Source organism: Tamandua tetradactyla, chromosome 5 (genome assembly GCF_023851605.1).
Source record: "Tamandua tetradactyla isolate mTamTet1 chromosome 5, mTamTet1.pri, whole genome shotgun sequence".
Lineage (NCBI taxonomy): Eukaryota > Metazoa > Chordata > Mammalia > Pilosa > Myrmecophagidae > Tamandua > Tamandua tetradactyla.
Genome location: NC_135331.1, coordinates 50,129,597 through 50,135,352, shown reverse-complemented (window position 1 = coordinate 50,135,352; position 5,756 = coordinate 50,129,597). Strand labels below are relative to the sequence as shown.

The window sequence follows — 5,756 nt, the reverse complement described above, 5'->3', positions numbered from 1 at the left end:
ACAAAGTCTCCACCGGAAGGAGATAATCTCTGAAAGCAATTGATGATAAATTCAGGGAGTGAGGTATAAATAATAAATAAATATATCTATGTGATTCATCAAATTGAAATTTGCACAATATATCTAAGCCCACAGCGTAAGTTCAATCGGAGAGTAACATTTAATTAAAATGCCAAGAACCACTTAGCCATATTGAAATCCCATAAATAACTGACGTTCATGCAATTTCTGAATAAATGCTCATTTGAAAGGCATGATTGGCATGGGCCCCCAGCTCCATGCTGAGTGTTTAATTAACCACCCCCAGCCCTCCTGTGTTAGGCTGTGAGTGCTCAGTCAGGAACTTGGGCAGTACCCTAGGCCATACACACCAGGTGATAGAGACCTGCCGTGCTGAAGTTAGAAAGGCATGTGTGATCCACTTAACCTCACATGCCCTTAATGTGTGGTACGAGTTTTTACTTTGAGTCTTTCTTTTCAAATCGAATTGGAGGTAAGGGCTGGACCCATTAATAACAGAAATATTGGATTCAACTCAAGAAAAATAAAAACTTGGCCCATTTAGGAAGTCACAGGTGCAATTAAACTCTCTCAGTTACGATGCTGGTATCAGCTGCCCGGATTCTCGGTTGGTTTTCTACTGTAATTGCTGAAGAAAACCAAAGGTTTGTGTTCTGTTCACTAGAGGGGGTTAGACACTAGGGAGCAGCCTTTTCAAGGACAGCTGAGCTGGATTTAAGGCACTAAATCCTACTGGGATTTCTGGAGGCTACATGCCAGATTTCCTGTGGTTGAGTCATCTTTCCAGAGATTAAAAAAAAAGAATCGTGCTAGCACATTCAACAAATCGGAATGATTTTTAAGTGGTTCCCTAATTTAAAAACAAATGTGCACTGTGGAAAAATCGAGAAGTACCCTAAAACATGAGAAAGAAAATTTTAACCACCTAATGTCTACATCCAATGTCAATCACTGTTAATATTAGGTTTAGAATCACTTAGAGTTGAATGTTCTTGAGCAACAAAACCCATACTTTCAGGTGATTTGCTATAAAATTGTGGTATCTATTTTTATTTCTTTTTCCTATATGTGCACAGTGATAGTAAATTTCTTTTTCATTTGATATTATCTATAGACTGTAAGTTAAATGTTTGCTGGTGAATATATTACCTATTAGTCACCTAATAGATTACCTATTGAATATTATTCTTATCATTGTGTGGTTGATAAATATTGTTTGGCTAATAAAGATTATTGCCCAGATTTTAAAAGCTAGTTTTCAAGGACATTAATTCTCAGTCAAACTTTTATCTGAAATTGCTCAGAGTTCAAAACCTGTAGTTTCTTTGTCACTGTTTCAGATGCAATTAAAATGGCAATAGTCAATTGGAATTGAGAGTGCCTCTACTCTTGTGTTAAGCTTTGTGTGGGCTACAGAATAAGGGGTGATCGTTCCTGATTTCAAGGAATTTTTAATCTAATTGGGGAGATAGTACAGGAATGAATGAAAATGAAATGAACAGAAAGCCAGTGCAAGGTGGTCTAATATTCAGCCATAGATTTTAAGTGATATAGAAGTTCAGATAAGAAAGTAATCAGCATTAATTGAAAATTTTCAACAGGCTTCCAGGAAGAAGTAGAATTTATAATGCTGAGTCTTTTCCCTACAGCGTCCCCAGTATGACTCAGAAGGAAGCTGGTTCTTAAGATAACTCAGGTCTTCTGTCTCTGTACGTAAAGACGGTGCTCCTGGTGCCAGGAGAACTGTCTTCTAGTAGCGTAAGGCCATTCGCTCTTGTGTGGGGTGTTCCTGCTATCTTTTATTGGAGAGGTAATTTGTTCTGGAACACTGTCTAGGACTAGGGATCAGAGTGAAGGTCATGGACTCTTGTTGGACTTGGCTTCAAAAGGACAGAATAGCCTAATATACCAATAGCTGATAATAAAAATTATGCTCCGTAACAGTTTGCCATGCTTGGAAATGAGGATGACATTATGTGAAATATGAGGGATATTTATCTCTCTCTATATTTTTTCCTTGTAAAATCCAAAATAAATGCAAATAAGTAAAGAGGCCCTTTAGAGGTTAGAAAGGTGTATGGATCAAGAATTTCTCTCCCTGTATAAATTGTGTCAAATTTTTTCCCTTAAAAAAATTTTGACATAGTTTAGTGGAAGAATGCTTGCCTTCCATGGGGAAGACCTGGGTTCGTTTCCCGGACCAGGCACAGCCCCCCGCCCCCCCCAAAAATAATTGACACAGAATCCTGTTCCAAATGAAGTGGAAAAGTTAAAATAAAAATTATAATGCAAAAAAATTTATAATACAAGGACAGCCAGATAGTTAAAATGTGTCTTACAGATTTTGAAACTATATTCTGGTTTTAATTTTTTTTTTTAACTTCCATTTAATATTTATTTCATTTTAAATCCAGATGTCACATTTTTCTACATTAAAATATTATCATGCTTTTACTTCCCCCCACCCCCCCAGAGGAAAAAAGTGAAGAACTTTACACAACTTGAAAGATGGAATGCACAGAGTACAGAAGTTGCTATTGCACCCAAGTAACAAATAACAAAAAGAGACCAAACAGCAGACATGGCGGGACTGCACACAGATAGCTTCAGGGCTAATAGCAGGAAGGAGCAGGATTTAAAACTGTAAAGCTTTAAAATGCTATCACTTGTGCCACAAGATTACCCTGAAAAGGCAGAAATAGGTGAGATAAGCAAGAACAAACAGGGGATTTCCAAAGGCTGCTCTCTGTTAAAGTCCAAAATATCCATAAACACATGCATAGTCACTTTTCTCCTCCCTACTTTGCCTTCAGCATCTGGTAAATACTCTAGAAATGTAAACCACTGTTAGCATGACATAACGTGGAAAAAGATGTAGATTTTTCTTTCTTCTTTTTATTGCACCCAATTCTTTTCAAACAAGAAAATTATTTTAATTATGTGGTTCTTCTGCATGGAAATCCAGTTAAGATTACCAAGACCAGGCATCTTACTATTACCAGAAAAATGCCAGTTGTGCAAAAGTTGCATGATTCTGTGTTAATCAGAGGGACAACTGTAAGACACAAGAGTCCCAACTCATACATAGTAAAAATAAGGGGAAAACTTCTTTTGTCAACCTACTCATTAAGTAGGAAAGTGCAAGTGGACAGTAAAAACCATCTGCTTAGAGAGCAGCACAAACCTAGAGGCAAGTGCTCAGAAGTACCTCTTGGTGCTTCCTAAAGGAGGATTCTTACAGATATGAACTTGCCCCTAATTTGGAGACTAAAGCATTATAACTTCAGATAGTGATGCTCTTGAGGGGACAGAGATAAGACCCGGGAGACCAAATAATGAAGACATTATTAGGTGACTAACTAAACCACTATGTACAAATACACACTTCAATAAGAAAACTTCACCTCCATCCCTGCAGCTATTTTAAACAAAGCACTGAAGATCCAGGCTTTCAGATAGGAGATATTTTGAAGTCTGTTATCACTTTAAAACATTGGAACACTGGCACAATATGTTACCTATTCTTTGTTTTTAATTACAGGATAACATGGTAAACTCCAACACAGAGGTGGGACTGGGGGAATGCAAAAGAAATAAAGAAAATAGAACCAGTGTTTCACAAGAGTGTCGAGTATAGAGCCAGTGATGAAGTAGCAGCTAATGCTTTGCAGAATCTCGAGGGTAGAACTCGCTCAGGGTGCTCTGAGGGATTCTCTTCAACATTTCTTTGGGGAAGATTCGGAGTAGTTGCCAGCCAATGTCCAAAGTCTCATGGACAGTGCAGTTTTCATAAGGACCCTGAGCAATAAAGTTCTTCTCAAACTTCTGCAGAAATTCCAAGTAAAGAAGATCATCTGAGGTAAGAGCTTCTTCACCAACTACAGCTTTCATGGCTTGTACGTCCTTACCAATAGCATAGCACGCGTACAGCTGGTTAGATACATCGGCATGATCCTTTCTGGTCATGCCTTCTCCAATAGCGGACTTCATTAATCGAGATAACGAGGGCAACACATTAATAGGTGGGTAAATCTGTCTATTATGCAGCTGTCTGTCCACGTAGATTTGGCCCTCTGTAATATATCCAGTCAAGTCAGGGATGGGGTGAGTAATATCACCATTAGGCATGGTGAGAATGGGGATTTGAGTAATAGAACCATTTCTACCTTCCACTCGACCAGCACATTCATATATTGTGGCTAAATCTGTATACATGTACCCTGGAAAACCTCGTCGACCAGGAACTTCTTCCCTGGCTGCTGAAACCTCTCGAAGTGCTTCTGCATAAGAACTCATGTCTGTTAGGATAACCAATACATGCTTCTCACACTGGTATGCCAGAAATTCAGCCGTAGTTAGAGCCAGCCGAGGAGTGATAATTTGCTCAATGGTTGGATGGTTAGCCAAGTTCAAAAAGAGGCAGACATTGTCCATTGAGCCATTTTCTTCAAAGTCAGATTTGAAGAATCGGGCAGTTTCCATGTTTACACCCATAGCAGCAAATACAATTGCAAAATTTTCCTCACTGTAGTCCACAACATCTTTGGATTTCTTTACCAAACCAGCCTGGCGACAGATTTGGGCTGCAATCTCACTGTGTGGTAAGCCAGCAGCAGAGAAGATAGGAATTTTCTGCCCTCTAGCAATACTGTTCATGCCATCAATGGCTGAAATGCCAGTCTGAATCATCTCTTCTGGGTAGATTCGACACTGAGGAATGATTGGCTGGCCCATGATGTCAAGAAAATCTTCAGCCAGTACTATAGGGCCTCTGTCAATGGGTTTTCCTGATCCATTGAACACCCGACCAAGCATATCCTCAGACACTGGTGTTCGGAGAATATCCCCAGTAAACTCACAAGACGTTTTCTTGGCATCTATACCTGAAGTCCCTTCAAATACCTGAACCACTGCTTTGGATCCACTAACTTCTAGAACTTGCCCACTTCTTTTTGTGCCATCTGGTAATGTCAAGTGAACAGTCTCAGCATATCTGGGAAACTTAACATGATCTAAAATCACTAATGGTCCATTGACTCCTGATACTGTCTTGTATGTGAGCATGGCTGGGAGAGGTAATTCCGGCTAACTGCCAGCGCCTGCTCCCGAGTTCCCACCATGGGCCCACTGGTGGGCACGGGTAGCTCGGGTGCAGCCCCGTTCACGATCCCCTGCATCGCCCGCAGCGCCATCTTGTCTCCTCCGTCCCGACTGGCCCCCCTGGTTTTAATTTTTATGCTATATAATCAGTGGTGGCTTTAGGCCATGCCTCCATTTTAACTCAGAAACCTCTGGCTGGAGACTGATAGAACCACCAGTTCTGGGAGCACGTGGGTCTCATGGACTCAGCAATTTTGCACGAGTTTATTGATGCTTGGGGGGAGGAAGGTAAAGAAGTTAAACTAGACACATTTATATTTTGTGACCAAGTAACCACTCTTCAGTTTTAAGGGCCGTGCAAAATACTTTACCAAGTTTATCCAAGTTAGAAAAGCTGGCTACAGATTCCTGTTTCCTGGCCACACAAAACACCCAAGCAGCTTGAACACTGAAACGTTAGCATGGGGTATGTTGTTAGTAACCCCAAGTTTCTACCAGACTGAATGTTAATTGCGGTGATGGTAGAAAACCAGAGTGCATTGAAACTTCCTGAAATTTGAGGGAAGTTTGTTGTTGCAAGAGCTTGTTGTTGAGAGTTGGGTTCTTGTGTGACAGTGCTGCTAATTATCTCTGAA

At 40.2% G+C, this 5,756-nt stretch overlaps 1 pseudogene; it reads right to left on the bottom strand.

Annotated features, from left to right (window-relative positions):
• Window positions 1–3,630: 3,630 nt before the first annotated feature.
• On the bottom strand, window positions 3,631–5,231 carry LOC143682421 (V-type proton ATPase subunit B, brain isoform pseudogene; annotated as a pseudogene).
• Between the last annotated feature and the right edge of the window lie 525 nt (window positions 5,232–5,756).